The sequence below is a fragment of the Lactuca saligna genome, chromosome 4 (assembly GCF_052625555.1).
Source record: "Lactuca saligna cultivar CGN05327 chromosome 4, ASM5262555v1, whole genome shotgun sequence".
NCBI lineage: Eukaryota > Viridiplantae > Streptophyta > Magnoliopsida > Asterales > Asteraceae > Lactuca > Lactuca saligna.
Window position 1 is genome coordinate 168655260 of NC_136420.1, and position 10564 is coordinate 168665823.

General features: G+C 31.0%; 2 long non-coding RNA genes across 2 annotated transcripts; one reads left to right on the forward strand and one right to left on the reverse strand.

Annotated features, from left to right (window-relative positions):
* The first annotated feature begins 306 nt into the window (after positions 1–306).
* LOC145038915 (uncharacterized) lies at positions 307–1100 on the forward strand. The gene is made up of 3 exons (XR_013679630.1): positions 307–579; positions 686–920; positions 1012–1100. It is a non-coding gene; the product is annotated as an uncharacterized LOC145038915 (long non-coding RNA).
* Positions 1101–9189: 8089 nt separating this feature from the next.
* On the reverse strand, positions 9190–10341 carry LOC145038916 (uncharacterized). Its single transcript, XR_013679631.1, has 4 exons — positions 10163–10341; positions 9723–10001; positions 9370–9604; positions 9190–9278 (listed from the first exon to the last, which is right to left on the reverse strand). It is a non-coding gene; the product is annotated as an uncharacterized LOC145038916 (long non-coding RNA).
* Between the last annotated feature and the right edge of the window lie 223 nt (positions 10342–10564).

Consider the following 10564-nt stretch of genomic DNA (forward strand, 5'->3'; position numbering starts at 1 on the left):
TTCCCTTTCTCGGTGACTCATCCCAACCTCTTCGCTATGTGTGTGCTGGAAACCAAGAATTGTTTGAATATCAAGAAGGATGGTGCTAAGAAGAGCGAAATAAGCTTCTAAAGGGTGAAATCAGCCATAGAACCTTAATGTACTGACTTCAAAATCAAATTCAGATGCATGTATTTGCTATTGTTCATGATTTTTAGATAATTTTCTTTCAAACTTCGCACCACCACCATCACGCCCTAAATTCACTCTTTGTCTAGATCCCAAATCCCTAAAACTCACCTCGATCTTGATATTTTGCAGGTAGGAGACAGCCTAGGATTTCTCTCTACACCCAACCATCTGTTATTTGCCGCCACTAAGCTCCCTAGAATCTATTTTCTCTATGGCGTCCGCCTTTTCAATCCTCCTGATCTAGAACATCCCAAATAAAGCTAAAATGGTTTTTCTTTTGCTATTAGGTGCGCAGGTTGAGGTCTCACTGGTTATACATCTACGATCTCTTACAGGTGGTAGTTCTCGTGGGGAACTCATTGACTGGGCAAACCAAATGGATTTGACCTATATTCTCTTTGATTCCAGGTAAAGTTTTTTTTTTTTTTTTTTTTTTTTTTTACCTAGCTTCTCTTTTATTTCAAACCCAAAATGGATTTTTTTTTACGTAGCTTCTCTTTTATCTCTGGTTCAGGAACTGAATCGTATGTTTTTTTGCATGCTCCTCATCTTGTCGATGATTACTACTTGAATTTGTTGGATTGGGGAAGTGGCATTCGTTTTTACATCTTGATTCGATTCGATTAACAATCAGAAATAACACCAAAAACTGTACTGGAAATTTGATTTTTCGCATTGTAAGAAATGGAACGAATTCAGGGCGTGCTGGGTGGAAGCTACAATTACCCAAGCCAAATGATAGTCTTTACGTGAGTAACATCAAATCAATTTCTGTAATTTTGATATGATTCTTTGAGTAGATTCGTTTAATCAAGGGCAATTAAAATGAGCTTTTTGTAGAAAATGCACATGGCCTTAGTTATGAGAATCGTCGGCACCGCCTCTTCTTAACTCAAATTTTGTCTGCTATTCAGCTTCAGCTGTCAGGTAAACTTCCGTTTTCTCTCGATTTCTGTTTATTAAGAAGTAATTCGTGTAATCTTCTTTCTTCTGTCTAATTTTTGTCTGATAAGAACTTGATGGTTTCCAGTCTTGATGGTTTCCAGTCTGTAAGCTGTAAGTTTGCATGTTAATTTGATTTCATTGTGGATTTTAGTTCCGATTACATGTTACTTTCATTTCAATTTTGTGTATGTATTGGATTTCAGTACTCATGGATACCATTGGACCTTACCACGACCATTCCTCATTCCTATTATCTTTCCAGCTATATTTTTTCTCTGATCCTCAGATTTGTCCGGTTGTAGCGATTGATGCTTCTTATTTCTCTTATTCCCCATCCTTAAGGTAAAAACCGTAACTTTTTAGGTTCATTTCCAACTTTTGTTTGAAGTTTTAAAGGCATCTGCTAAAGGGTGAAATGGTCAATAGCCTTATTTCCCTTTTTAGTCCAAAAGAAGCAGCAAAGGGATGAAACATGAATAATATTGAATATTTGTATAGAATCCTATGTAGGGACTTTTTTATTTTTGTCATAAACCTGACCACTAAGTTGTGTACATGGAAGTGCAGGGATGGAATCCTACATATTGTTAAATTTGTGCATGTATGGAAGCATGATATCACTTGGTGTTTTGCAAAAATGTTGTTGAATTTGTGCTTTATCTATTTTATTAACTGTCACATGTAAAAGAAACATAGCTTTTAACTTATTGAATGAGACACCGGTTATGCCCCTGTGTTTTATTATTTTGTTTTCGTTATTGTCTGATATCGAATTAAAAATCAATCAAACATTTGGGGAATCTAATGATTTTTTCTCTTGAAGCATTTGTCTATTTGTGACTAATGTTATTACGTAATAACTACCAATCATGAGGGTGAATTGTATTAATTGATAAAACCTTTGACCATAGTTGTTGTCATGCATTATATTCATTTTTTAGTTTGTAAAATAATTTTTAGTTTATTATGATTTTGCAGATAGACATCACATTTGTAGATGAAACTATTTGTAAGATGAAGTTTTTTTTGGATCTAAGAAGATTCGGTTGAAGTTAAGAGTTGGAGTGATAAAAATTGCAATGCTACTGATATTTAAGTTTTATTGCTACTTAGATTTAGGTAGTATCAAGGACTACAAAGAGTTTTAAAACGTGCATAATTTACTGGTTGTGAAATTACTGTGGTGGACATCAAATTGAGCATTAAGATTTTTTAGAGCCTGTGATTCTGATAATCTATGTGTATGTTTTGTTTTTAAAATTATGTGTATTAAGCTTCTATTAATTCCTTTATCTTCTGAACCAAAAGTTCAATATTAGTCACACGGGTTTTATTTTTCAGAGTGAAAATAGGTAAACATTTAATCGTTCTAGACCAGATGTATAAACTCGCATACAAAGTGTCATTTAGTTTTTAAGAGCAAACTGCCAAAAAGCAAGAGTATTATTTAAATAATTTATCTTTCTTTATTTTTTATTATCAATTCTTTTTTCAGGTAGTTATAATGAGAAAGTTTGCATGGTACAAACTCTAGAGTAGGTTAACGATAGTTTAGCTTAACTTTAACATTATTATTAGGTTGTTGTTTAAGGAATAGGTGTTGAAAAGGTTGCATAGGGTCTTAAATCAAGTAGGATAAATTTTGAAACTTGATTTGTTAGAATAAACATTAAGTAAATAAAACTGGTAGTAAGTGCAAGTATGTTGGTTTCTGACTTCTTAGTATCATTTGAATTGAGAAAAATTGTTTAGTTTGGGTGGGGGAATTCATTTTAGTAATTGTGATAAACAACAACCAACAATTACCATGAGATATTTGGTTTTATGTTGTATGTTGTTAGTTAATATATACATGCTTTATCACACTCTAAAAGATATTTGAAAATGCATTCCATTTCTTAAAGAAATGAAAAATAAACGAATTACAATTTTTTCATATAACTTACACTCTCTTATATTTTTATAAAGCACGTCTTACAACAATTTGTGGTTAAAATATACTCAATTAAAAAATTTACATTGAAAATCTTTGAAAAAAAAAACTATAAAGAAATTAAATTTTGGTGAGAAAAAGTATTAGTTGTCCACCGAATTAAAATTAATTATTAAAGAGAAACTAATTGCCGTCCAAAATTATTCTCCGGTGCGCATTCGACGTCCATCCCGAAATTATTCACCGTCTCTTACATTAATCGACCGTTGCATCGCGCGGGTATGCTACTAGTATATATATATATATATATATATATATATATATATATATATATATATATATATATATATATATATATATATATATATATATATATATCAAATTTTGATTTAGTTCAATCATCAAAATGTGATACATACATTTAATACGAATATATTTTTTTCATTTTAATTGGTTTTTATATTTTATTAAATAGAAGTATAATTTATTTATTATCAATTTGTCATATGTTAAAAATCAAAAAATTTTAATGGTTGTTTCAATGTAAATATATTTTAATTTAGAGGGCATTTCGATAATAAATAAATAAATAAGATTTCAATAAGTTAGAATTTCTTACTTTTCAAAACTCCTTATAAATTTTTTGGTTGTAAAAATCAACAAATCCCTTAAAACATGTATAAGTTAAACTAGATACTTTTTAAAACAACTTATTGATTTATTTTCTCATCACAAAAGTTAATCCAAATATTTTTTTTTTAAATTCGTTTTCTCAACACCATAAGTCAGTAAGTCTTTTACATAAAAATGTTTTTTATATTCAAAATGAAATCTCAAACACCCTCTTAATCTTAAAATATGTAAAATTTGAGGTTAAAAATTATTATGTATTGAAAAAAAATGAAGTACATTTTAGCTTATTGACAAAATCACCACTTATAATAATATTATTTTTTTAAGACGTACAAACGAGTAAGCTAATATTACAAACAACCATTAATAAAATAATATTAAATTTTAAATTTGTTTTGATTCCTTATATTTCTCAGCAAAATCCTAATTTCATGGTCATTCAAAATTTAAAACCTTTTCATCCTAATACGCTTCAACAAATATCCTTTAAATGTTGCATTTGCAGCTGATTAAAATATCTCATAGCAGACATGTGTTTGTTCTCTCCACCTTATAAACCCTGCTATAAATCCCACTGCCATGAAGTATTTCCCTTATAAACCCTAATCGTTTTTCTCCCTCTCTTAGACGAAGACAATGTGTTTTCTTTAAGAAAAAAAGTTTGAAAATATTCCAATTTCTCAAAAAAATTTACCCAAAATGCGAAACTGGGTAAAATTTTCCATTTTGCGAAGACTACAGGGATGCGAAATGAAAATTCTGCACTTGTCTTTTTATGACCCCATTTTGCGAAGTTGGACCACTTATATTATTTCTTGAAAAGATCAGGTGCCAAATGCGAAACTCTAAGCTTTCTTCCCCAATTCGCATTTATACATTAAAAACTTCGCATTTTCATTCAAATTCTTCGCATCTTGCATCCATCCGTCTTTGAGTTCATTCGCATTTCATCGCATTAACTGAGAAATTAATCAGTTGTCTCATATTCGCATTTCAGTTGTTTGAGAAACCCAGATACGAACCCAAATGCGAAACCCACTGATTTCAAATGCGAACCAACCAAAAATCATCAACCACGTACTTGTGTCACCAAATGCGAACTGAATATCACCATTAAATTCTCCTCGCATTCCATAGATGCGAACACAATCCAGATCTCCGACTCCAAGCTTGCGAAATCAAAATCAATTAACCTCAAACAAATCGTGAACTTCTTATGCGAACTGTTTTGACCCACAAAACCAAATGCGAACTCAATTGATGTCATATGCGAACTGATTTCATAGATGCGAACACAATTGATTTCATATGCGAATCCACATCCATCGATATGAAACCAATACCAGTTACAAGCAATTAGTAGCAACCATCGATCCTCTAATTTTCAATTACTCAGCCTTCGCTTTTCATACAACCCGTCGACCCTGAAAAATCGATAAACACCAAATGTCTCATTTTTAGATCGATTTTCTGATTAAATGTCATATTTGAAGAATGATCGATTTTCTGATTAAATGACCCCATTTTGCGAAGTTTGACCACTTATATTATTTCTTGAAAAGATCAGGTGCCAAATGCGAAACTCTAAGCTTTCTTCCCCAATTCGCATTTATACATTAAAAACTTCGCATTTTCATTCAAATTCTTCGCATCTTGCATCCATCCGTCTTTGAGTTCATTCGCATTTCATCGCATTAACTGAGAAATTAATCAGTTGTCTCATATTCGCATTTCAGTTGTTTGAGAAACCCAGATACGAAGCCAAATGCGAAACCCACTAATTTCAAATGCGAGCCAACCAAAAATCATCAACCACGTACTTGTGTCACCAAATGCGAACTGAATATCACCATTAAATTCTCCTCGCATTCTATAGATGCGAACACAATCCAGATCTCCGACTCCAAGCTTGCGAAATCAAAATCAATTAACCTCAAACAAATCGTGAACTTCTTATGCGAACTGTTTTGACCCACAAAACCAAATGCGAACTCAATTGTTGTCATATGCGAACTGATTTCATAGATGCGAACACAATTGATTTCATATGCGAATCCACATCCATCGATATGAAACCAATACCAGTTACAAGCAATTAGTAGCAACCATCGATCCTCTAATGAGGAAACAGTTTCCTATTCGATTGTGCTTTGCAATGACAATCAATAAAGCTCAGGGACAAACAATTCCATATGTAGGTATCTATCTTCCAGAACCAGTATTCTCGCATGGACAACTTTATGTTGCATTGTCCAGAGGGGTTTCACGTTGCAATACAAAAGTATTAGTAAAGCCTAACGAAAATTCAAAAGGTTATGGGGTTTATACATCAAATGTGGTATATAAAGAAGTATTGCACGATTAATATTTTGTGTCGTCTTGACTGGTTGCTTTTTATTGGTTATTTGATGCATGATGTAACAAATAACACCATAGTTTGATTATATTGTCTTCAACATGTACTTTTTTTTAACATAACAATTTTGTAATGGAAACATATCACCGAAAGAACTCACGTGCCCCGCCGCTTTGCGCGGGTAGACGGCTAGTATATATATATATATATATATATATATATATATATATATATATATATATATATATATATATATATATATATATATATATAGGGTTAGGTTCATGTGAGACGACCTAATTTTGTGAAACCGTGAGACGCATTTTCTAATTTTTTTTTATTTTGTTTAGTTAATTTAAGTTTCGAAAATAATATTTAAAAAAAAAAAAGAATTTTTGGATTTTTCAACTTATTTTGCATTTTAAAATTATTTTTACAATATTTACAGCGTAATATTCTATTAGAATATTTCACATATTTTTCAAAAAAATGGGATTTTTTTATTTTTTTGTTTATTTTTATTTATTATTTATTTTTTTAGTTAATTCAAGTTCCGAAAATAATATTTAAAAAAAGAATTTTTAGATTTTTCCGTTTATTTTGAATTTTAAAACTATTTTTTAGAATATATCAATGTAATATTGTATTAGAATATTTCACGTATTTAAAAAAAAAAAAACGGGATCTTTATTTATTATTTATTATTTTTTTATTTATTTTTAGTTAACTCAAGTTCCGAAAATAATATTTAAAAAAAGAATTTTTGGATTTTTCCATTTATTTTGCATTTTAAAATTAATTTAGATTTGGTCTCACAAAATTAGAATGGTCTCAAATGATCCTGAACCTATATATGTATATATATATATATATATATATATATATATATATATATATATATATATATATATACTAGTAGCATACCCGCGCGATGCAACGGTCGATTAATGTAAGAGACGGTGAATAATTTCGGGATGGACGTCGAATGCGCACCGGAGAATAATTTTGGACGGCAATTAGTTTCTCTTTAATAATTAATTTTAATTCGGTGGACAACTAATACTTTTTCTCACCAAAATTTAATTTCTTTATAGTTTTTTTTTTCAAAGATTTTCAATGTAAATTTTTTAATTGAGTATATTTTAACCACAAATTGTTGTAAGACGTGCTTTATAAAAATATAAGAGAGTGTAAGTTATATGAAAAAATTGTAATTCGTTTATTTTTCATTTCTTTAAGAAATGGAATGCATTTTCAAATATCTTTTAGAGTGTGATAAAGCATGTATATATTAACTAACAACATACAACATAAAACCAAATATCTCATGGTAATTGTTGGTTGTTGTTTATCACAATTACTAAAATGAATTCCCCCACCCAAACTAAACAATTTTTCTCAATTCAAATGATACTAAGAAGTCAGAAACCAACATACTTGCACTTACTACCAGTTTTATTTACTTAATGTTTATTCTAACAAATCAAGTTTCAAAATTTATCCTACTTGATTTAAGACCCTATGCAACCTTTTCAACACCTATTCCTTAAACAACAACCTAATAATAATGTTAAAGTTAAGCTAAACTATCGTTAACCTACTCTAGAGTATGTACCATGCAAACTTTCTCTTTATAACTACCTGAAAAAAGAATTGATAATAAAAATAAAGAAAGATAAATTATTTAAATAATACTCTTGCTTTTTGGCAGTTTGCTCTTAAAAACTAAATGACACTTTGTATGCGAGTTTATACATCTGGTCTAGAACGATTAAATGTTTACCTATTTTCACTCTGAAAAATAAAACCCGTGTGACTAATATTGAACTTTTGGTTCAGAAGATAAAGGAATTAACAGAAGCTTAATACACATAATTTTAAAAACAAAACATACACATAGATTATCAGAATCACAGGCTCTAAAAAATCTTAATGCTCAATTTGATGTCCACCACAGTAATTTCACAACCAGTAAATTATGCACGTTTTAAAACTCTTTGTAGTCCTTGATACTACCTAAATCTAAGTAGCAATAAAACTTAAATATCAGTAGCATTGCAATTTTTATCACTCCAACTCTTAACTTCAACCGAATCTTCTTAGATCCAAAAAAAACTTCATCTTACAAATAGTTTCATCTACAAATGTGATGTCTATCTGCAAAATCATAATAAACTAAAAATTATTTTACAAACTAAAAAATGAATATAATGCATGACAACAACTATGGTCAAAGGTTTTATCAATTAATACAATTCACCCTCATGATTGGTAGTTATTACGTAATAACATTAGTCACAAATAGACAAATGCTTCAAGAGAAAAAATCATTAGATTCCCCAAATGTTTGATTGATTTTTAATTCGATATCAGACAATAACGAAAACAAAATAATAAAACACAGGGGCATAACCAGTGTCTCATTCAATAAGTTAAAAGCTATGTTTCTTTTACATGTGACAGTTAATAAAATAGATAAAGCACAAATTCAACAACATTTTTGCAAAACACCAAGTGATATCATGCTTCCATACATGCACAAATTTAACAATATGTAGGATTCCATCCCTGCACTTCCATGTACACAACTTAGTGGTCAGGTTTATGACAAAAATAAAAAAGTCCCTACATAGGATTCTATACAAATATTCAATATTATTCATGTTTCATCCCTTTGCTGCTTCTTTTGGACTAAAAAGGGAAATAAGGCTATTGACCATTTCACCCTTTAGCAGATGCCTTTAAAACTTCAAACAAAAGTTGGAAATGAACCTAAAAAGTTACGGTTTTTACCTTAAGGATGGGGAATAAGAGAAATAAGAAGCATTAATCGCTACAACCGGACAAATCTGAGGATCAGAGAAAAAATATAGCTGGAAAGATAATAGGAATGAGGAATGGTCGTGGTAAGGTCCAATGGTATCCATGAGTACTGAAATCCAATACATACACAAAATTGAAATGAAAGTAACATGTAATCGGAACTAAAATCCACAATGAAATCAAATTAACATGCAAACTTACAGCTTACAGACTGGAAACCATCAAGACTGGAAACCATCAAGTTCTTATCAGACAAAAATTAGACAGAAGAAAGAAGATTACACGAATTACTTCTTAATAAACAGAAATCGAGAGAAAACGGAAGTTTACCTGACAGCTGAAGCTGAATAGCAGACAAAATTTGAGTTAAGAAGAGGCGGTGCCGACGATTCTCATAACTAAGGCCATGTGCATTTTCTACAAAAAGCTCATTTTAATTGCCCTTGATTAAACGAATCTACTCAAAGAATCATATCAAAATTACAGAAATTGATTTGATGTTACTCACGTAAAGACTATCATTTGGCTTGGGTAATTGTAGCTTCCACCCAGCACGCCCTGAATTCGTTCCATTTCTTACAATGCGAAAAATCAAATTTCCAGTACAGTTTTTGGTGTTATTTCTGATTGTTAATCGAATCGAATCAAGATGTAAAAACGAATGCCACTTCCCCAATCCAACAAATTCAAGTAGTAATCATCGACAAGATGAGGAGCATGCAAAAAAACATACGATTCAGTTCCTGAACCAGAGATAAAAGAGAAGCTACGTAAAAAAAAATCCATTTTGGGTTTGAAATAAAAGAGAAGCTAGGTAAAAAAAAAAAAAAAAAAAAAAAAAAAAAAAAAAAAAAACTTTACCTGGAATCAAAGAGAATATAGGTCAAATCCATTTGGTTTGCCCAGTCAATGAGTTCCCCACGAGAACTACCACCTGTAAGAGATCGTAGATGTATAACCAGTGAGACCTCAACCTGCGCACCTAATAGCAAAAGAAAAACCATTTTAGCTTTATTTGGGATGTTCTAGATCAGGAGGATTGAAAAGGCGGACGCCATAGAGAAAATAGATTCTAAGGAGCTTAGTGGCGGCCAATAACAGATGGTTGGGTGTAGAGAGAAATCCTAGGCTGTCTCCTACCTGCAAAATATCAAGATCGAGGTGAGTTTTAGGGATTTGGGATCTAGACAAAGAGTGAATTTAGGGCGTGATGGTGGTGGTGCGAAGTTTGAAAGAAAATTATCTAAAAATCATGAACAATAGCAAATACATGCATCTGAATTTGATTTTGAAGTCAGTACATTAAGGTTCTATGGCTGATTTCACCCTTTAGAAGCTTATTTCGCTCTTCTTAGCACCATCCTTCTTGATATTCAAACAATTCTTGGTTTCCAGCACACACATAGCGAAGAGGTTGGGATGAGTCACCGAGAAAGGGAAAAGAAACAGCAGTGGCCGGTTTGTAGAGCGGGAGGATTTACCAAAGCGATTTTTTTGGTTACTTTCCAAGTTGAATAAGTCTCCAGTTTAAATGAACAGATAATGCCGAGAAGCCGGGTCAAATTGAAAATAACTTGCATCGGGAACTTGTACTTATTGTATTATTTTTTGTATGATTTTATATAAAAGGGTTAAGTTTAAAATTTAATATTATTTTATTAATGATTACTTGTACTATCAGCTTAATGATTTGGACGTCTTAA